The following is a 23,938-nucleotide window of genomic DNA, read 5'->3' on the forward strand; positions in this document are numbered from 1 at the left end:
GAGATCTTCAGTTTCTTGGAAATTTCTCAGAACAAGAATAGACTGACGAGTTTCAGAAGAAAGTTATTTGTTTCTAGCCATTTTGAGCCTGTAATCAAACCCACAAATGCTGATGCTCCAGATACTTAACAAGTCTAAAGAAGGCCAGTTGTATTGCTTCTTTAATCAGGACATCAGATGTGCTAACATAATTGTGAAAGGCTTTTCTAATGATGAATTAGCCTTTTAATTAAAATGATAAACTTGGATTAGCTAACACAACATGCCATTGGAACACAGGAGTGATGGTTGCTGATAATGAGCCTCTGTATGTCTATGTAGATATTCCATGAAAAATCTGCAGTTTCCAGCTACAATAGTCATTTGCAACATTAACAATGTCTACACTGTAATTCTGATCAGTTTGATGTTATTTTAATGGACAAAACTTGCTTTTCTGTCAAAAACAAGGACATTTCTAAGTGACATCAAACTTTTGAACGGTAGTGTATGTGTATGTGTACTGTGTGTGTGTGTGTCGCACACACATACCTTGTGTCTGGCAGGTTAATACCACCAGACGTGTGTGGTTCAGTGATCTTCAAGACAGAGGAGTTCAGACTCGCATACAGCGGAACCTTCGCTGCGTTCATCTCCATGGCAACTGGAAAATCATTTTTTCCTGTGGAGGCGAAGATTCCGAGATGCTGAAATGGACAAAGTATATTGTCATCATTTTTCAGGCCTCTGCATAACAGGGTTAGGCTTTTCCAGCTCACTCTGTCTCTAGCGTACCGCTACCGGCTGTGTGTGTGTGTGTGTGTGTGTACGTCATTTAAACATTTCCCTTGTGGATAATATATACTGTATGCCTATCATAAGCCCAACCAAAATATATAGGGTATACGGTATTTCTCAATCGTCTCTGTTCTGTACTGACTATCAGAAGAAATGCTCTTTTGCAATCAGTTTTTGCCTGTAGTTGGAAAACATGTATTGGCCAAAACAATAGTTTATCTTTCACCGTTACCCACCACGAACCGCATTATAATGGAGCTAAACAGACATCAGTTTAATAAAAAACCTACATGCCACATTCCTCCACATGTTTCAATCACATTTGCAGGAGTTATCAAAACTTTCAAAGCCCTCCGAGTCAGCCCTACGCCGCAGGAAATTCACTCAACATCTGGAGGGATGGGGCCAGCTGATTGGTCATTTACTGTGTATTAGACATCTAGGGGGAGGAGGAATGGGGCCAGCTGATTGGTCATTTACTGTGTATTAGACATCTAGGGGGAGGAGGAATGGGGCCAGCTGATTGGTCATTTACTGTGTATTAGACATCTAGGGGGAGGAGGAATGGGGCCAGCTGATTAGTCATTTACTGTGTATTAGACATCTAGGGGGAGGAGGAATGGGGCCAGCTGATTGGTCATTTACTGTGTATTAGATATCTAGGGGGAGGAGGAATGGGGCCAGCTGATTGGTCATTTACTGTGTATTAGACATATAGGGGAGGAGGAATGGGGCCAGCTGATTGGTCATTTACTGTGTATTAGACATCTAGGGGGAGGAGGAATGGGGCCATCTGATTGGTCATTTACTGTGTATTAGACATCTAGGGGGAGGAGGAATGGGGCCAGCTGATTGGTCATTTACTGTGTATTAGATATCTAGGGGGAGGAGGAATGGGGCCAGGTGATTGGTCATTTACTCTGTATTAGACATCAGTAGGAGGAGGAGGAGCTTAGTTTGAGCTACTCCATGAAGTGATGTTTCGGGCTAGCTCAGTGCTGCCCCGTCTCATTAAGTAACTAAAGTTGAAGGCCAACTGGGGTACTGCAGGCTGCCATTAGCATCTAAATTGTCCTTATAATGTTTTCTGTGTTTGATTTTCAAATAATCGGTTCAAAGACATATATCTGCTGTATTGGAAGTAATTCCTATAAATGTTTTTCCCATTCAATATAATGTGGGATCCTGTTGTCTGCTAAAAATGCCTGCAGTATGTCAGTACCGCGGTCGGCCTTGGACTTCTGGGGCTTCAATGAGCGGGGCTGCCATTCTCTCCTGGTTCATCCGTTCCCCTCCATACTCCTTTCCTGACACAGCCAATCAGAGGAATAAGAGGAAGTTGCCCCCAGACCCTGATCGAAGGTCAGCTCTGCGTTTCGCTCTAATTGCTATGGTAAGGATTGGGTTGAAGCAAAGCTGATTCTAGATCTGTGCCCAGAGGTAACCTATCCTAAGTATAAAATATCAGACGTGAAAGGTTTAGGACTAAATCAATAGCTTCAGGAAGATGTATAGTATGGTGCAGTATATGTTTATATCAATTCCTCCATGTTAGCCGACGGACAGAGAGGTTGGTGCAAGGTAAATACAGACTGCCCCAAGGTGGACGGAGAAAGAAACAAACGGATCAACTATCCTGAATATACTTATTCTGACCTTTCCTATCTGACCCCTCATGGTGGCTCATCTATTATACAAACCCTGATTTAAAAAAAAACACAAATAGAGTAATTTCCTCATGTTGAGATTCATTGATTGGTCTTTGCCCTGACCTGTATGAGTTAGACTGATGCAGAGAGGGGAAACTAGCTGGTATAATTGGGCCCTGTAGTATCTAATGCCTGTCAGATAGGAGAGGAGAGGAGACCTATCCAGACTTTCTGCACTCTGGCCTCACACAATTCATATGAACTTATAATTTCCTAGTAATTCCAAACCCTGAGGTCACAGTAGTTTAAAAGCCCAAATGAAGAAGCCAGTTTCTGCCAATGAATGGGAACGTGGAGGAATCCAAGCTATTGTGCTATAGTCCTTATACATTCTCTAACTGCAAGCCCAGGGCCCTGCACCAATTAGGAAACCCATAGAACACGCACGTACAACACACACACACACACACACACACACACACACACACACACACACACACACACACACACACACACACACACACACACACACACACACACTCACACACTCTCACACACACACACACACACACACACACACACACACACACACACACACACACACACACACACACACACACACACACACACACACACACACACACACACACACACACACACACACACACACAGTACAGGCATTAAAGTACAGGCATTACCCAGACTAGAATAGTCCTTTTACTTTTGAAAACTATTAATCAGGAAAATCAATGTTCTTATGTCAAAGAAGGAGATGAGGAGGAGGATGGAGGAAGGGGGGTGGAGGATGGAGGAAGGGGGGTGGAGGATGGAGGCTGGATGAAGGGGGATGGAGGATGGAGGAAGGAGGATGGAGGATGGAGGATGGAGACGGGGTTAGAATGCCTCATCTAAGAGGGAGTCTAGTTACGGGGAGTCTCCACCATCATTTATTTCATTTAAACCCCTATGTGAGATAGGGCACAGGGGCAATTTGTTCCTTCAATTTATTCATCTGGATGTACAAATTGTTTTGCATAGTGGGAATCTGCAGAGAGAGAGAGACAGACAGACAGTGACAGAGAAAAAATAATGAGAGAGATGGAGAATGAGAGAGAGTGTGAGAGAAAGAGCGAGAGAGAGCAACAGAGAGAATGAGTGAGAGAGAAAGAGAGAGAGAGAAAGATAAAGATAAAGAGAGAGAGAAAGTGAGAAAGTGAGAAAGAGAAAGATAAAGAGAGAAAGAGAGAAAGTGAGAGAGAGAGACAATGACAGAAAGAATGAGAAAGAGAGCGAGAGCGAGAGCGAGAGCAACAGCGAGAGCGAGAGAGAGAGAGAGAGAGAGAGAGAGAGAGAAAGAACCACAGAAAGATAAAATACATCTAGTACTGTAAGTAATATACCGTACATGCTTTAGAAAATCAGTATCAGTGAATGAGAAAGACCCAGAGAGTGACCGAATACCTCCAACAAAACCTTTTGTAGCCGTACTCAAACTAGGCAAATTAATACATGTAATACACATTCTGTTTCTAAGAAATGTGATAGGACTCAGATTGGGACATATTGTTATATTTGTCCTTTGTAGCTCAGTTGGTAGAGCGTGGCATTTCTAATGCCAGGGTAGTGAGTTCCCTCGTAAAATGTATGCATGAATGGATGTACGTCGCTTTGGATAAAAGCTTCTGCTAAATGACATATCATTTATCGAGAGGAGCAGTTGTGAAAGTACCAACATATCATACTTGAGTAAAAGTAAAGATATCTTCATAGGACATGTTTAAATAATGTAAAAAAAATAATTCACCTTTATTAAACCAGGTAGGCTAGTTGAGAACCCTGAAGTTCTCATTTACAACTGCGACCTGGCCAAGATAAAGCAAAGCAGTGCGACACGAACAACAACACATGGAATAAACATGCAGACAGTCAATAACACAATAGAAAAAAAACTATATCTACAGTGAGTGCAAATGAGGTAAGATAAGGGAGTCAAGGCAATACATAGGCTATAGTGGTGAAATAATTACCATTTAGCAATTAAACACTGGAGTGATAGATGTGCAGAAGTTGAATGTGCAAGTAAAGATACTGGGGTGCAACGGAGCAAAAATAAATAACAGTATGGGGATGAGGTAGTTGGATGGGCTATTTACAGATGGGCTATGTACAGGTGCAGTGATCTGCTCTGACAGCTGTTGCATACAGTTAGTGAGGGTGATATGAGTGATTCAGCTTCAGTGATTTTGCAATTTTGTTCCAGTGACTCAATTAAAAGTAAAAGTCACCCAGTAAAACACTACTTGAGTAAGAGTCTAAAGATATTTGTTTTTAAAGTATCAAAGGAAATGTAATTGTTAAAATATACTATAAATATACTATACAAGTAAAAGTATAAATCATTGTAAATTCCCTATATATAAGCAAACCAGACAGCACAATTGTCTTGTTTTTTTATTTGCAGATACCCAGGGACACAGTCGAACACTCAGACATAATTTACAGATACCCAGGGACACAGTCGAACACTCAGACATAATTTACAGATACCCAGGGACACAGTCGAACACTCAGACATAATTTACAGATACCCAGGGACACAGTCCAACACTCAGACATAATTTACAGATACCCAGGGACACAGTCCAACACTCAGACATAATTTACAGATACCCAGGGACACAGTCCAAAACTCAGACATAATTTACAGATACCCAGGGACACAGTCAACACTCAGACATAATTTACAGATACCCAGGGACACAGTCCAAAACTCAGACATAATTTACAGATACCCAGATAAACAGTCAACACTCAGACATAATTTACAGATACCCAGAGACACACTCCAACACTCAGACATAATTTACAGATACCCAGAGACACACTCCAACACTCAGACATGAGTCCAACACAGTCCAACACTCAGACATAATTTACAGATACCCAGGGACACAGTCCAAAACTCAGACATAATTTACAGATACCCAGGGACACAGTCCAAAACTCAGACATAATTTACAGATACCCAGGGACACAGTCCAACACTCAGACATAATTTACAAATGAAGCATTTGTGTTTATTGAGTCCGCCAGACCAGAGGCAGTAGGGATGACCAGGGATGTTCTGTGTTTATTGGGTCCGCCAGATCAGAGGCAGTAGGGATGACCAGGGATGTTCTCTGTTTAGTGAGTCCTCCAGATCAGAGGCAGTAGGGATGACCAGGGATGTTCTCTGTTTAGTGAGTCCTCCAGATCAGAGGCAGTAGGGATGACCAGGGATGTTCTCTGTTTAGTGAGTCCTCCAGATCAGAGGCAGTAGGGATGACCAGGGATGTTCTCTGTTTAGTGAGTCCACCAGATCAGAGGCAGTAGGGATGACCAGGGATGTTCTCTGTTTAGTGAGTCCTCCAGATCAGAGGCAGTAGGGATGACCAGGGATGTTCTTTTGATAACTGGATAAATGTGACAATTTCCCTGTCCTGCTAGCCATTCAAAATGTAACAAGTACTTTGGGTGTCAGAGACAATGTATGGAGTAAAAAGTACATTATTTTCTTTATGAATATCGTGAAAAAGTAAAAGTTATCAAAAATGTAAATGGTAAAGTACAGTACAGCACTGTAGAGTAGTTTTATTGACCACTGTGTAAAAAGTCTATGTAGAAGGTATGACAGCAATCGATGCATTCGTTTAGTTTCCCTGACAGTGGCTGGCATTGTTTCTAAATGCTAACATTTGAGACACAAATCCCTTCAAGTCATGCTACCAATATTAGCATTTTTGTTAAAATCATCTAATTGACTTTGGTGGGCTTCACAGTCAATTGTAGATACTTTTGGATTATATGGACATGATGCGTGAAAAATTGTCCCATGACTTGCATGGGATTTGTGCCACGAATGCTAAAACGTGTCAGGGAGACTAAATTAAACCATGGATTGCTGTCATTACATTGTTCATAGACTGCTTACAGCACACATGTCAAACTCATTCCAAGGAGGGCCAAGTGTGGGTTTTAGCTCCTCCCTTGTACTTGACTGACGAATTAAGGTCACTAATTAGTAAAGAACTCCCCTAACCTGCTTGTCTACGTTTTAATTGAATGGACACAAATAAAACCAGCAGACACTAGGCCCTCCATGGAATGAGTTTGACTCCCCTGGCTTACGGGGTAAGGAAACCAAAATGCCATTTAGTAATTTGGGTGAACTATTCCTTTAAGAAAATGACACATCTCTTTGGAATTAATGTTCATCATATTTCCACCCTATAATCTCTATTCCCCCTCTCTCTGGGAGTTGCTGTACATTAATACAATGTGTAATGCATGAACTTTTGACTACCAATATTTTCTGTCTTTCGATTCATTACTGAAATGTCCTTGATGTAGGCTGACTACGGCAAGAACTCCCTTTTTTCTATCTATATGATATGTCACACATGGTTTCTGTAGTAGGTCTATACATAATCATGTACCATTAAATCCAGTTCCAAGGATTGGAACTGCAGTTCACAGTGGGATGGTTCCAAACCAAATGTGGAAAAAGTCAAGGTGTCTGAATACTTTCATAAAGCACAGTAAGTGTTACTTACATAGTCATATTAGAATAGATTCCATACTGTTAATGAATTCCAGTGTTTTACTTGGTTTGAAGCACAGGCACCCATCTATTATTGGTTGTGTTCCCCTACTCAAACATTGCACGCATCAACCAATGGTTGCTTGCCACATCACCGACTCAGGCTATAACATATGATGTGGTTAGCTGATACGGAAAATACCTATCCAGGCATTGTAAGACCTGGAATGTATCAGCAACGTCTGATCAGTGGAACATGACCACTGTCATTGGAATCTCTCAAATCAGGTTAGCCATTTCCTGTTAGGACCGAAGTCTTCGATGAGGACAGCAAACAATCCTTATTTCAATGATTTACAATAAAGGTGACATGATTTTCAAATATAAAAAAAGTATCTGAGTATTTCTTCTGAGTAGATGATTATATTAACACGTGGTAATATCTAATGATCACATATAGTCTATGACTAGAGGTAGGGCTAATATCTGATGATCACATATAGCCTATGACTAGAGGTAGGGCTAATATCTGATGATCACATATAGCCTATGACTAGAGGTAGGGCTAATATCTGATGATCACATATAGCCTATGACTAGAGGTAGGGCTAATATCTGATGATCACATATAGCCTATGACTAGAGGTAGGGCTAATATCTGATGATCACATATAGCCTATGACTAGAGGTAGGGCTAATATCTGATGATCACATATAGCCTATGACTAGAGGTAGGGCTAATATCTGATGATCACTTATAGCCTATGACTAGAGGTAGGGCTAATATCTGATGATCACATATAGCCTATGACTAGAGGTAGGGCTTAGGCTGGTGATTTTCTGATGTGCAGGTAGGACTTACAAAAATGCTTTATCACAGTGTTTCTAAACCCAGAGGCGACAACATTGCGAGACTTGCGAAACAGACCAAACAGACCTGGGCTCAGTGTCCCAAAAAACATCTTAAGGCTAAGGTCATCGTTAGAACCAGAACCAATGGTTGTAATTATAAACTTAGCCTTAAGATGCTGTTGGGAACCCAGTCCCAGGCCAGGGTTTGGGGTTTGAGAAGTCAATGAGAGAAATGAAAAATTCTTCCTTAGATGTTCATTTTCTCAAAATCCAAAGCCACAGCCTACATACAGTACCAGTTAAAGGTTTGGACACGCCTACTCATTCAAAGGTTTTTCTTTATTTTTTCTATTTTCTACATTGTAGATTAACCTCTTACACCTATGGTGGCGCTATTTCATTTTTGGAAGAAAAACGTTCCCGTTTTAAACAAGATATTTTGTCACAAAAAGATGCTCGACTATGCATATAATTGCTACTGTTCGAAAGAAAACACTCTGACGTGTCCAGAAATACAAATATCTTCTCTGTGCGTGCCCTTTAACGTGAGCTTCAGGCAAAACCAAGATGACTTGGCATCCAGGAAATGACAAGGATTTTTGAGGCTCTGTCTTTCATGATCTCCTTATATGGCTGTGAACGCAAGAGGAATGAGTCTGCCCTTTCTGTCGTTTCCCCAAGGTGTCTGCAGCATTGTGACGTATTTGTAGGCAGATCATTGGAAGATTGACCATAAGAGACCACATTTACCACGTGTCCGCCCGGTGTCCTGCGCCGAAATTGGTGCGCAAAAGTCACCTGCCAGTATTTTTCCATGGGGCACAGAGAGAGAAGCAAGCTTCCACGAACTGCATGTCAATGAAGAGATATGTGAAAAAACACCTTGAGGATTGATTCCAAACAACGTTTGCCATGTTTCGGTCGATATTATGTAGTTAATCCGGAAAAAGTTTCACGTTGTAGGTGACTGCATTTTCGGTTCGTTTCGGTAGCCAGGCGCAATGTAGAAAACGGAACGATTTCTCCTACACACAGACGCTTTCAGGAAACACTGCGCATCTGGTATGTGGCTGGGAGTCTCCTCATTGAAAACATCAGAAGCTCTTCAAAGGTAAATGATTTTATTTATTTGGTTATCTGGCTTTTGTGAAAATGTTGCGTGCTACATGCTACACAAAATGCTATGCTAGCTTAGCATACTCTTACACAAATTAGTCAATTTCTATGGTTCAAAAGCATATTTTGAAAATCTGAGATGACAGTGTTGTTAAGAAAAGGCTAAGCTTGAGAGCAAACGCATTATTTTAATTTTATTTGCGATTTTCAGAAATCGTTAACGTTGCGTTATGCTAATGAGCCTGAGGCTTAGTCACAATCCCGGATCCGGGATGGGGAGTTTCAAGAGGTTAATAGCGAACACATCAAAACTTTGAAATAAGACATATGGAATCATGTGCTAACCAAAAAAGTGTTAAACAAATCAAAACATCTTTTATATTTTAGATTCTTCAAAGTAGCCATCCTTTGCCATAATGACAGCTTTGCACGCTCTTGGTATTCCCTCAACCAGCTTCAATTAGAATTATTTTCCAATAGTCTTGATGGAGTTCCCACATATGCTGAGCGCCTTTCTTTCACGCTGTGGTCCAACTCATCCCAAACCATCTCAATTGGGTTGAGGTTAGGTGATTGTGTAGGCCAGGTCATCTGATGCAGCGCTCCATCACTCTCCTTTTTGGTCAAATAGCCCTTACACAGCCTGGAGGTGTGATGTGTCATTGTCCTGTTGAAAAAGCTGTCATCAAGGCAAACGGGGGCTACTTTGGACAATCTCAAATATAAAATATATTTCGATTTATTTGACACTTTTTTTGGATACTACATGATTCCATGTTTTTTTTCATAGTTTTATTTCTTCACTATTATTATAATGTATAAAACATTTGTGTGACCGAACCATCTCGAATAGTACCCCTGGCTTGGCTATGATGTGTAGGCCTGACATTAAATAGTGACATAATAACAACCAATCTTTCTTTGGCTTTATCACATTCATTATAGAAATGCCCTGAGGTATAGTAAGAACTCACTTTTTAAATAAATATCCTATTAAGCATATAGTAGTGAATTGAGGGGGTAACCCCGAACCAGGTCCAGCAACTGTCAAGCGAACACCTTAACCGTTAAGCCAAGCGATCGCTAGGGTGTCCCCATGGTTCTCTATATCAAGTCCGTCACATGTTCATGGCCTCACACCCGCCATCCCACTTCTAACACCAATGTAGCAAATTCGGGAGGGTAGACCAGGACTCGAACCGGAGGTCGCTACATTTTCCGTAAATAAGCAATTCACAATATAGTTCTACCATATAGCAGGAGTTTACCTGTGATTGAAGAGATGTTTTTTTCCCTAGTCCTAAACCATGCCATCCTGTCTGTCTATGTATAATAATGTGAAAGATAATGAGTTTCTATCTTCTAATTCATTAAAATTATCCAAGGACAGATATTTGAGGTATGCTCAGACACGCACATATGCACTCATGCTCACAAACACAAGCTCAAACATACCGAATCAAAGAAGCAGCATAAAATCATGGTGGTCAGGCATTTTAATAATTAACATGAACATCAGCAAATACTGTAGAATCCCTCTGTGTATTGATCTCGTGAGAAAACGCCGTCAAGCCAAAAAAACACAGAATGTTCTCTTTGTGTCAAACCAATTTCATCAACTCCATTAGAAGTGAACAAGTTGTGATAAATTCTAAGTAGAGTTTGTGTGAGCTACTGTATACCAAACAGGCCCCAAAATAAGCTATACAGTCTGTGTGTGTGTCTGTGTAGGAACCAGCCAGAAACAAACCCGGCTCTCCACAAGGTCCCATCTCGCCTACAGTCCTGATTGATCGCCTCCCCAATCAGCTATTAAGCTCCAGTGATCATCCAGAGGAGGGGATCTCTGCTCTCCGTCAGCCCAGGACAGGTCTCACTGGGCTGGGCGAAGTTTGGCCCAGGGCTCATTGGAGGAGGTTAACTCCAGCATAAATAAGCATCTTTGGAGTCATTACAAGGATTAGACAGTGATTTGCCTTCAAGGCACCAAGAGGCTGCCAGGGGTTTCCTATAGTTTACAGCCTCAATTATAGATTATAGAGAGAGGACCACCAAGAGTATTTCTGTGTGTGTGTGTGTGTGTGTGTGTGTGTGTGTGTGTGTGTGTGTGTGTGTGTGTGTGTGTGTGTGTGTGTGTGTGTGTGTGTGTGTGTGTGTGTGTGTGTGTGTGTGTGTGTGTGTGTGTGTGTGAGAGAGAGACAGAGAAAGTGTGATTTTCTCCAATCCGAGCCCCTGGCTGGCCCCTTGATCTTTTGCATGTTTTTGTTGAAAAGGGACTGGGGGAGTTTGAATGAGAGATGGAGAGCGAGAGCGGTGGGAGGGAAGTGTGCATGTTGATTACTAGAACAGTCCTTATTTTCTCTCTTCACTTAAAAAACAAAATAGACAGCCATGAGGTAGCATTTTGTGTTATTATGTTATTATTTGACCATCAATTCAATTGATAAAATTTTAACTATGTAGACACTGAATTTCGGCTGAACTACAAACGGATGCTAATTCCGTTAGCGTGATGAGCAACATCAGATATTGCTCCATTATTTAGTAGTCTGTCAGTCAAGTTTCTGGATTTTTCATCAGATCAAATATTCCAATTTGAACAGAACAGAGCAAGGCCCATTTGTGGCGGAATCGACACATTCCTTCATCTCTCTGTGTTTCTCCACAGTAATTTCGAGCTGCGTGAACAGACAATCCTGTCCACAGTCTAACAGTAGGAGTGAAGGGACCTCCGGAGCAGGACGGTCAGTGTGTGTGTGCTCACATACATTATACATGGACAGACAGGGCCACACAATCTAAGTCATCATCATCGTGTCTTTTCTGTTTCAATTGTCACCCAGAGTATCTCAAGTAAAGAAACCTTGCTCGGTGAAAGTGGCCCTCTGAGACCCTTTGTGCATGCATCTGCGTGCATACAGTGTGCGTGTGTGTGTGTGTGGTGTGTGTGTGTGTGTGTGTGTGTGTGTGTGTGTGTGTGTGTGTGTGTGTGTGTGTAAATGTCAATTTTATAAGTCTGTACACCTCAGTGTATTGAAGTCTGTTTACAGTTACCTAATGTAGCAGGCGTAAAAGAAACGACTGAGCGGCATTTGTTTCTCTCTGGTCCAGACAAGACAAAAATAACTGTCGGGGGAGGTTCTGTTCTGCACTGTTCAACCAATCCAGTAAATGTGGAGGAGCAGTTAAGATGGAGTGTTGCCTTATTAACAGAGATGGAAAAGGAAGTGAGACATTCCACTCCCTTATGTTTTTCTGTTTCAATTGAAGTCAATTTGCTAAGTAGACACAGCTGCTATCGCATTGGTCTTTGGGAGAGCCAACCCCTTAACTAGTTAAGCAGACAGGAACTGAAAAAAATGTCAATGGTAAACGGCCTGAGTGAACTGTCACATAGTATATAACACTATTACATCCATAGATGGCGATTCACTGTGACCTTGAGTGTCACCAAAGAAAACACATGTTTTGTGTGTGATGTCATCAATGGAGGCTCCTAAGAGGTGGAAGGGGAAGACCATCGTCCTCAGTGAATTTAATAACAATTATTATTTTTAAATAAAGCTATACTAAATATAATCACCAAACAATTGATTAAAACACTATTTTGCAAAGAAGGTCTACAGTAGCCTCAACAGCACTCTGTAGAGTAGCACCATGGTGGAGCTGGATGACAGCTAGCTTCCGTCCTCCACTGGGTACATTGACTTCAATACAAAACCTAGGAGGCTCATGGTTCTCACCCCCTTCAATAGACTTTCACAGTAGTTATGACAACTTCCGGAGGGTGTCCTCCAGCATGAACTGACATGTTGTCCACTCAATCAAAGGATCAGAGAATTAATCTAGTACAGAGAGCATAAACAACAACTAGCTAGCACTGCAATGTATAAAATGTGGTGAGTAGTTGACTAAAAGAGAGAGAAAGACAATAGTTGAACAGTTTTAAACAAATTAATTTCTTCCAAAATGAAGAAGAAGCAAGAGAGAGAGAGAGAGAGAGAGAGAGAGGAGAGAGATTGTCATTTTTTTCAGTTTCACTTACTTGGCTAGCAAATGCAGCAAGCTAGTTTAGCCTACTGAAACACCCTGCTCAAACAGAGGGATGCTATGTTAGCTAGTTGGCTATGACTTTCCAACACAACACTGGATCTCAAGGTAAGATTTTGGAATTACAAATGTATTGCCACCGGGGCCCGCCGGTGTAACTGCTTCCTGACTGTACATTGTAACGTGACTGCATTATTGTAGCGTGTATACTAAAGTGTTAACGGTAGCTAACACTGTTCCGTACATATTTTTCTTACCATGGCATTCAAATGAGGATGTGATGGAAACTAATGGGACTGTATTGACTGTGTTGACATCAAAATCCAGGCTGCAATGAAAACTAGTGGGACTATAACAACTGTGTTGACATCTAAATCTGGGATGTGATCTACGTTTCTATTCAAGCGTTGATTGACATGGTTATGGACCGATAGAATATGAGAAAAGTTGAAAAAACAGACGCTGTACGCTACATTGTGGCGTATCACAACATAACGTACACATTATGTGCCGTATAGCGCCATTTCACCAGGGTAGCACTTCTCTCGCAGATTAAAAACGTCATTTCACCAGGGTAGCGCTTCTCTCGCAGATTAAAAACGCCATTTCACCAGGGTGGCGCTTCTCTCGCAGATTAAAAACGCCATTTCACCAGGGTAGCGTTTCTCTCGCAGATTAAAAACGTCATTTCACCAGGGTAGCGCTTCTCTCGCAGATTAAAAACACCATTTCACCAGGGGTAGCGCTTCTCTCGCAGATTAAAAACGTCATTTCACCAGGGTAGTGCTTCTCTCGCAGATTAAAAACACCATTTCACCAGGGGTAGCGCTTCTCTCGCAGACTAAAAACGCCATTTCACCAGGGTAGCGCTTCTCTCGCAGATTAAAAACGCCATTTCACCAGGGTTGCGCTTCTCTCCAGGGTAGCGCAGATTAAAAACGTCTTTTCACCAGTGTAGCGCTTCTCTCGCAGATTAAAAACGCCATTTCACCAGGGTAGCACTTCTCTCGCAGATTAAAAACGTCATTTCACCAGGGGTAGCGCTTCTCTACAGATTAAAAACATCATTTCACCAGGGTAGCGCTTCTCTCGCAGATTAAAAACGTCATTTCACCAGGGGTAGCACTTCTCTCGCAGATTAAAAACATCATTTCACCAGGGTAGCGCTTCTCTCGCAGATTAAAAACGCCATTTCAACAGGGTAGCACTTCTCTCGCAGATTAAAAACGTCATTTCACCAGGGGTAGCGCTTCTCTCGCAGATTAAAAACATCATTTCACCAGGGTAGCGCTTCTCTCGCAGATTAAAAACGTCATTTCACCAGGGGTAGCGCTTCTCTCGCAGATTAAAAACATCATTTCACCAGGGTAGCGCTTCTCTCGCAGATTAAAAACGCCATTTCACCAGGGGTAGCGCTTCTCTCGTAGATTAAAAACACCATTTCACCAGGGTAGCGCTTCTCTCGCAGATTAAAAACGTCATTTCACCAGGGTAGTGCTTCTCTCGCAGATTAAAAACGTCATTTCACCAGGGGTAACGCTTCTCTCGCAGATTAAAAACGTCATTTCACCAGGGTAGCGCTTCTCTCGCAGATTAAAAACGTCATTTCACCAGTGGTAGCGCTTCTCTCACAGATTAAAAAAGCCATTTCAACAGGGGTAGCGCTTCTCTCGCAGATGAAAAACAAGAAAGGGAAAGGGACAGGAAAAGTGGGATACACTAGTCAATTGTACAACTGAACTCATTCATTTTTTGTTTCCAGCGATCATGACTCTCAAAAGACATCCGCTGTTTACTTCTGAAGAAAGCTGTAGCGCCGCCCTAAAAACCTGATTCAAATTCGACACAAACCGTCAAATAGGTATGTAATGACACATTATATGATCGCTTTATAGTGTTTTATAAAACATTAGGTGGTGATAATTTGGGTGAAAAAAACTACTTCCCCGACATTACATATCTCCTATTTTTTTTACCTTAATTTAACTAGGCATGTCAGTTAGAACTTCTTACGGCTGAGATCCCGGGCGTCAACTTCAAACAACAGAAATCTCATAATTAAAATTACTCAAACATACAAGTATTTAACACCATTTCAAGATGAACTTGTTGTTAATCCCACCACAGTGTCCGATTTCAAAAATGCTTGACGACGAAAGCACACCATCTGATTATGTTAGGTCAGTACCTAGTCACAGAAAAACACAGCCATTTTTCCAGCCGAAGAGAGGAGTCACAAAAAGCAGAAATAAAGAAAAATGTAATCACTAACCTTCAATGATCTTCATCAGATGACACTGAAAGGACTTCATGTTACACAATACATGTGTTATGTTCGATAATGTTCATTTTTATATCTAACAATTTCAGTTTACATTGGCGCGTTACGTTCAGTTACGTTTTGCTTCCAAAATATCCAATGATTTGGCAGAAAGCCACATCAATTTACAGAAATATTCATCATAAACATTGATACAAGATACAAGTGTTCTGCATGGAACTTTAGATAAACTTCTCCTTAATCGCAACCGCCTTGTCAGATTTCAAAAAAGCTTTACCAAAAAAGCACACCATGCTATAATCTCTGAGTACAGCGCTCAGAGACCAAAACAAGCCATACAGATATCCGCCATGTTGTGGAGTCAACAGAAGTCATAAATAGCATTATAAATATTCACTTACCTTTGATGATCTTCATCAGAATGCACTCCCAGGAATCCCAGTTCCACAATAAATGTTTGTTTTGTTCGATAAAGTCCATAATTTATGTCCAAATATCTTATTTTTGTTCGCTCCTTTAGTTCACAAATCCAAATTCACGACGCGCAGGCCAGGCGAAAAGTAAAACTAATCCCATTACAGTTCGTAGAAACATGTCAAACGATGTATAGAATCAATCTTTAGGATGTTTTTAACATAAATCTTCTGGCAGACCCCTTACTCAATCAGCTCTTATTCTCTCCTTCTTCACAGTCAAAGCCTGAAACAAGGTTCTAAAGACTGTTGACATCTAGTGGAAGCCTTAGGAAGTGCAATCGGACAAAATGTACACTGTTGAAAAACTACAAACTTCAGATTTCCCACTTCCTGTTTGGATTCTTTCTCAGGCTTTTGCCTGCCATATTAGTTCTGTTATACTCACAGACATCATTCAAACAGTTTTAGAAATTTCAAAATGTCTCTATCCAAATCTACTAATAATATGCATATCTTAGCTTCTTGGCCTGAGTAGCAGGCAGTTTACTCTGGGCACCTTATTCATCTAAGCTACTCAATACTGCCCATATTAATTTTTAAGAACAAATTCTTATTTACAATGACGGCCTACCGGGGAACAGTCAGTTAACTGTGTTCTTCAGGCCAGAATGACAGATTTTTACCTTGTCAGCTCAGGGATCCAGCAAACGTTGGGTTACTGTCCCAACGCTCTAACAACTAGGCTACCTGCCGCCCCTCACTAGCGCTCAGCTGACTTTGCTTCCCCCTCCTCCATTTTCAAAAAGACCAGGTGAAGTGACTCTTGACGCAGTAGGAACAGAACACAAAAAGTTGTTCATTTGTCATATCAGCAATGGTGTAAAATGTACCCAATTGCCATACCTGAGTAAAAGTAAAGATACCTTAATAGAAAATTACTCAAGCAAAAGTGAAAGTCACACAGTAAAATAGAACTTACTAAGCCTAAAAGTATTTGGTTTTAAATATACTTAATTATCAAAAGTAAAAGTATAACTCAAATAGCTGAATCTACTCATTTGAAGGGGTGCCCACATACATTTGTATAAATAGTGTAAGTGCGTGAATTGGACAATTTTCCTGTCCTGCTAAGCATTCAAAATGTAATGAGTACTTTTGAGTGTCAGGGAAAATGTATGGCGTAAAAAGTACATTCTTTTCTTTTGGAATGTAATGAAGTAAAGTACAGATTCCACCAAAAACAACTTAAGTAGTATTATGTTTACTGAAGTACTTTACACCACTGGCCACAATCAACCGTTTGAGGCATGGTCGTCCCCTCCCTCACCCCCTCCTCCAATCTCTCACCCCCTCCTCCAATCTCTCACCCCCTCCCTCACCCCTCCCTCCCATCCCAGACCACCTGGGGCTTACTGAACACTACACCCAAGATCCTTTCTGTCAGAGACGGGTGGCTCCACTTCCTTAGAAACACCAGGAAGTTGATCAGATTGGCTGCCTGGGGGAGAGAGAGGCGGGATGAGGAAGCAGCTATTCAATCATAACTCAGACCTGCACTTTATGACTGCACTATGACCCTACCTGGGTAAGGCAGGTGACCAGAGAGAGAGCTCGATGATGTCCAAGACGCAGACCTCCCTCGGCCTGGGGACCACCGCCCATCCACAACCACAGGGAGAGGAGCAGGCTGTTGGATCGCTCTGTCAGCCAGTGGGGGCTGATGGTCAGCAGGGTCCAGCCTCTGTCTCATTCTCAGGGCCATGCATGGCTGGGATATTGATAGAATGTTGTGGTAGAAGAGTTCCATCATAGACTAGCCCACCGTAGCACTGTTGGGTTAGACTGTGAACCTCCAGGGCAGGAGCTGGAGCAGGGCATTGAGTTCAGGCTCCACGGGGGTGAACAGGCCTGGGCAGAAGTGTTGGAAACACTTGGAGAACTGGTTCCACACCAGATGGTCCAGAGAAGATTACAGCTCAAAGGTATCCAGCTGGTTGATCCTCAGGACAGGAGTCTAGGAGTCTGGAGCTGAACCTGAGCCTCCCTCTGTTGGGGGCCTGGGCTCCTCTTGTCGGGGCCTGGGCTCCTCTGGTGGGGGCATGGGCTCCTCTGGTGGAGGCCTGGGATCCTCTGGTGGGGGCCTGGGATTCTCTGGTGGGGGCCTGTGATCCTCTGGTGGGGGCCTGGGATCCTCTGATGGGGGGGCTCCTCTGGTGGGCTCTGGAAAAGAAGAAGAAGAAGAAGATGATGATGATGATGAGGATGATACGAATCTATTTGTACTTGCAGGCTACATCACATGACTGCAGTATGCAATTAATATATTTGTTCAAGGTGCTCCACAGTATCTTACTAATGGCACTGTGCGGCTGTAAATCAGAGGCAGCAGTGGCAAGAATAAACTGTCTTGGAAGGAAGAAACCTTGAGAGGGACCAGACTCCATCCTATTATGCATTTTCTGTCACACCCTGATCTGTTTCACCTGTCCTCGTTATTGTCTCCACCCCCTCCAGGTGTCGCTTGTTTTCCCCAGTGTATTTATCTCTGTGTTTCCTGTCTCTCTGTACCAGTGTATTTATCCCTGTGTTTCCTGTCTCTCTGTACCAGTGTATTTATCCCTGTGTTTCCTGTCTCTCTGTACCAGTGTATTTATCCCTGTGTTTCCTGTCTCTCTGTACCACTGTATTTATCCCTGTGTTTCCTGTCTCTCTGTACCAGTGTATTTATCCCTGTGTTTCCTGTTTCTCTGTACCAGTGTATTTATCCCTGTGTTTCCTGTCTCTCTGTACCAGTGTATTTATCCCTGTGATTCCTGTCTCTCTGTACCAGTGTATTTATCCCTGTGTTTCCTGTCTCTCTGTACCAGTGTATTTATCCCTGTGTTTCATGTCTCTCTGTACCAGTGTATTTATCCCTGTGTTTCCTGTCTCTCTGTACCAGTGTAGTTATCCCTGTGTTTCCTGTCTCTCTGTACCAGTGTATTTATCCCTGTGTTTCCTGTCTCTCTGTACCAGTGTATTTATCCCTGTGTTTCCTGTCCCTCTGTACCAGTGTATTTATCCCTGTGTTTCCTGTCTCTGTACCAGTTCGTCTTGTATGTTCCAAGTCAACCAGTGGTTGTCCCGTACTCCTGCCTTTGCTATTCGCTTTTTTCTAGTCCTCCCAGTTTTGACTCCACCCATCTGCCTCCTGTGTCTGTATCTGGGTCTCGCCTTGTGCCATGATATATCACATTTCACATGTAAAACTCACCCTAAATGTGGCAATTGAGCATCGCGATTCGAAAGCACGGGAGTCTTAAGATGCACATATACACACACACAATCTCTCACACACACTCACGGTCTTAGCTGAGATAGGGGTGTGCGGACAAATCACATCAACAGGGATTAGTCTAACGGCACAGTCTGGGCTACACCGTAACCATCCGCCAAAGTGGAACTTCTTTTCTCCCCGGGGGACTCTATATGGGATCGTACCACTGTGACGTCTGGATGATGCCTCACTGCTTGTGTCTGTGTTTGTCTGTGTGAGCCCACATTTGTATCGTTCTTAGTTTATCTCTCTCTATTCCCCCAAAATGAAATGGTTTATAAATGGAAGGCTGAGAGAGAGAGAGAGAGAGAGAGAGAGAGAGAGAGAGAGAGACCATCCCTACAGAGATGTTTGTGCTGTGGTGAACAGGATTTGTTCAGTGGCTTTAAGAGATTTCAGCTCTGGAATGGAAATATGGCAGCTTGGACTGAAGGGGTCAGTCAAGACATTTACAATAGATCCAGTTGCATTGTAATAAGCAGCACTGTGGTGCCTAGAGTTTATTTTGGTACAGAAAAACAACCTGCAACGATGATGTTTCAACAGACTTCAGATGACACAGTTAGAAAATGAATTAAAAAAGGAAACATTTGCAATGAAATAAGTAGGTTATCATAAAATATTCCACGTATAATAAAATTTCAACATAGGATTTATAGTTTGTTATGTCACACTATTTGGGCGACTTAGCTAAGCAGTCCTTGGTAAAGGCGTAGTAGCCTCACATCTGTGTCTGTGTGCATGCACGTGTCTCCATCTGTGTGTTTGTGTGCATGCATTTGACTCCATCTGTTTGTCTGTGTGCATGCACGTGTCTCCACCTGTGTGTTTGTGTGCATGCATTTGACTCCATCTGTTTGTCTGTGTGTATGCATGTGTCTCCATCTGTATATGTGTGTGTGTCTGTGTGCATGCACGTGTCTCCATCTGTGTGTGTGTGTGTCTCTGTGAATGTGTGTGTCTGTGTGTCTGTGTGCATGCACGTGCCTCCATCTGTGTGTCCGGGTGCTTGCACGTGTCTCCATCTGTGTGTGTGTGTGTCTCTGTGTGTCTGTGTGTCTGTGTGCATGCAAGTGTCTCCGTTTGTGTGTGTGTGTGTTTCAGGCCGGGGCATAGTTCTAGATAACGCACAGTACCGTACAGCGCACAGTACCATACAGTACCATACAGTAACATACAGTACCATACAGTACCATACAGCCGCACAGTACCATACAGTACCATACAGTACCATACAGTAACATACAGTACCATACAGTACCATACAGCCGCACAGTACCATACAGTACCATACAGTAACATACAGTACCATAAAGCTGCACAGTAACATACAGTACCATACAGTAACATATAGTACCATACAGTACCATACAGCCGCACAGTACCATACAGCCGCACAGTACCATACAGCCGCACAGTGCCATACAGTACCATACAGTACCATACAGTAACATACAGTACCATACAGTACCATACAGTACCATACAGTACCATACAGCCGCACAGTACCATACAGTACCATACAGCCGCACAGTGCCATACAGTACCATACAGCCGCACAGTGCCATACAGTACCATACAGCCGCACAGTGCCATACAGTACCATACAGCCGCACAGTACCATGAAGTACCATACAGCCGAAAAGTGCCATACAGTACCATACAGCCGCACAGTGCCATACAGTACCATACAGCCGCACAGTGCCATACAGTACCATACAGCCGCACAGTACCATACAGTACCATACAGTACCATACAGTACCATACAGTGCCATACAGCCGCACAGTACCATACAGTAACGTACAGCCGCACAGTACCATACAGTACCATACAGTACCATGAAGTACCATACAGTACCATACAGCCGCACAGTACCATACAGTACCATACAGTACCATACAGCCGCACAGTACCATACAGCCGCACAGTACCATACAGCCGCACAGTGCCATACAGTACCATACAGTACCATACAGTACCATACAGTACCATACAGTACCATACAGTACCATACAGCCGCACAGTACCATACAGTACCATACAGCCGCACAGTGCCATACAGTACCATACAGCCGCACAGTGCCATACAGTACCATACAGCCGCACAGTGCCATACAGTACCATACAGCCGCACAGTACCATGAAGTACCATACAGCCGAAAAGTGCCATACAGTACCATACAGCCGCACAGTGCCATACAGTACCATACAGCCGCACAGTGCCATACAGTACCATACAGCCGCACAGTACCATACAGTACCATACAGTACCATACAGTACCATACAGTGCCATACAGCCGCACAGTACCATACAGTAACGTACAGCCGCACAGTACCATACAGTACCATACAGTACCATGAAGTACCATACAGTACCATACAGCCGCACAGTACCATACAGTACCATACAGTACCATACAGCCGCACAGTACCATACAGTACCATACAGTACCATACAGTACCATACAGCCGCACAGTACCATACAGTACCATACAGTACCATACAGTACCATACAGTACCGTACAGCCGCACAGTGCCATACAGTACCATACAGCCGCACAGTGCCATACAGTACCATACAGTACCATACAGTACCCTACAGTACCATACATTACCGTGCAGCCGCACAGTACCATACAGTACCATACAGTACCATACAGTAACGTACAGCTGCACAGTGCCATACAGTACCATACAGTACCGTACAGTACCATACAGTGCCATACAGTACCGTACAGTACCATACAGTACCATACAGTGCCATACAGTACCATACAGTACCATACAGTACCATACAGTAACATACAGTGCCATACAGTACCGTACAGCCGCACAGTACCATACAGTTCCATACAGTACCATACAGTACCATACAGTGCCATACAGTGCCGTACAGTACCGTACAGCCGCAGAGTGCCGTACAGCCGTACAGTGCCATACAGTCGCACAGTGCCATACAGTACCGTACAGCAGCCCAGTGCCATACAGTCGCACAGTGCCGTACAGTTGCACAGTGACATACAGATTAACAGTGCCGTACATTACCGTGCAGTCACACATTGCCGTACAGTCGCACAGTGCCATACAGTGCCATACAGTCGCACAGTGCCATACAGTGCCATACAGTTGCACAGTACCATACAGTACCATACAGTACCATACAGTACCATACAGTACCATACAGCCGCACAGTGCCATACAGTCGCACAGTGCCATACAGTCGCACAGTGCCATACAGTTGCACAGTGCCATACAGTTGCACAGTGCCATACAGTGCCATACAGCCGCACAGTGCCATACAGTCGCACAGTGCCATACAGTCGCACAGTGCCATACAGTCGCACAGTGCCATACAGTTGCACAGTGCCATACAGTGCCATACAGTTGCACAGTGACATACAGCCGCACAGTGCCATACAGTCGCACAGTGACATACAGTCGCCCAGTGCCATACAGTCGCACAGTGCCATACAGTCGCACAGTGCCGTACATTACCATACAGTCGCACAGTGCCGTACAGTCACACAGTGCCGTACATTGCCATACAGTCGCACAGTGCCGTACAGTCGCTCAGTGCCATACAGTCGCACAGTGCCATACAGTCGCACAGTGCCATACAGTCGCACAGTGCCATACAGTCGCACAGTGCCGTACAGTACCATACAGTACCATACAGTACCATACAGCCGCACAGTGCCATACAGTACCATACAGCCGCACAGTACCATACAGTACCATACAGTACCATTCAGTACCATACAGCCGCACAGTACCATACAGTACCATACAGTACCATACAGTACCATACAGCCGCACAGTACCATACAGTACCATACAGTACCATACAGTACAATACAGTACCGTACAGCCGCACAGTGCCATACAGTACCATACAGCCGCACAGTGCCATACAGTACCATACAGTACCATACAGTACCATACAGTACCATACATTACCGTGCAGCCGCACAGTACCATACAGTACCATACAGTACCATACAGTACCATACAGTAACGTACAGCCGCACAGTACCATACAGTACCATACAGTACCATACAGTACCATACAGTGCCATACAGTACCGTACAGTACCATACAGTACCATACAGTGCCATACAGTACCATACAGTACCATACAGTACCATACAGTAACATACAGTGCCATACAGTACCGTACAGCCGCACAGTACCATACAGTTCCATACAGTACCATACAGTACCATACAGTGCCATACAGTGCCGTACAGTACCGTACAGCCGCACAGTGCCGTACAGCCGTACAGTGCCATACAGTCGCACAGTGCCATACAGTACCGTACAGCAGCCCAGTGCCATACAGTCGCACAGTGCCGTACAGTTGCACAGTGACATACAGATTAACAGTGCCGTACATTACCGTGCAGTCACACAGTGCCGTACAGTCGCACAGTGCCATACAGTGCCATACAGTTGCACAGTGCCATACAGTGCCATACAGTTGCACAGTACCATACAGTACCATACAGTACCATACAGTACCATACAGCCGCACAGTGCCATACAGTCGCACAGTGCCATACAGTCGCACAGTGCCATACAGTTGCACAGTGCCATACAGTTGCACAGTGCCATACAGTGCCATACAGCCGCACAGTGCCATACAGTCGCACAGTGCCATACAGTCGCACAATGCCATACAGTCGCACAGTGCCATACAGTTGCACAGTGCCATACAGTGCCATACAGTCGCACAGTGACATACAGCCACACAGTGCCATACAGTCGCACAGTGACATACAGTCGCCCAGTGCCATACAGTCGCACAGTGCCATACAGTCGCACAGTGCCGTACATTACCATACAGTCGCACAGTGCCGTACAGTCACACAGTGCCGTACATTGCCATACAGTCGCACAG

General features: G+C 43.4%; 1 pseudogene; it reads right to left on the minus strand.

Moving 5' to 3' along the window:
• Positions 1-596: 596 nt before the first annotated feature.
• Positions 597-23,938, minus strand: part of LOC135516941 (uncharacterized) — a 47,421-nt pseudogene continuing 24,079 nt past the window's right edge.

The sequence above is a fragment of the Oncorhynchus masou genome, chromosome 28 (genome assembly GCF_036934945.1).
Source record: "Oncorhynchus masou masou isolate Uvic2021 chromosome 28, UVic_Omas_1.1, whole genome shotgun sequence".
In the NCBI taxonomy this organism is placed as follows: domain Eukaryota; kingdom Metazoa; phylum Chordata; class Actinopteri; order Salmoniformes; family Salmonidae; genus Oncorhynchus; species Oncorhynchus masou.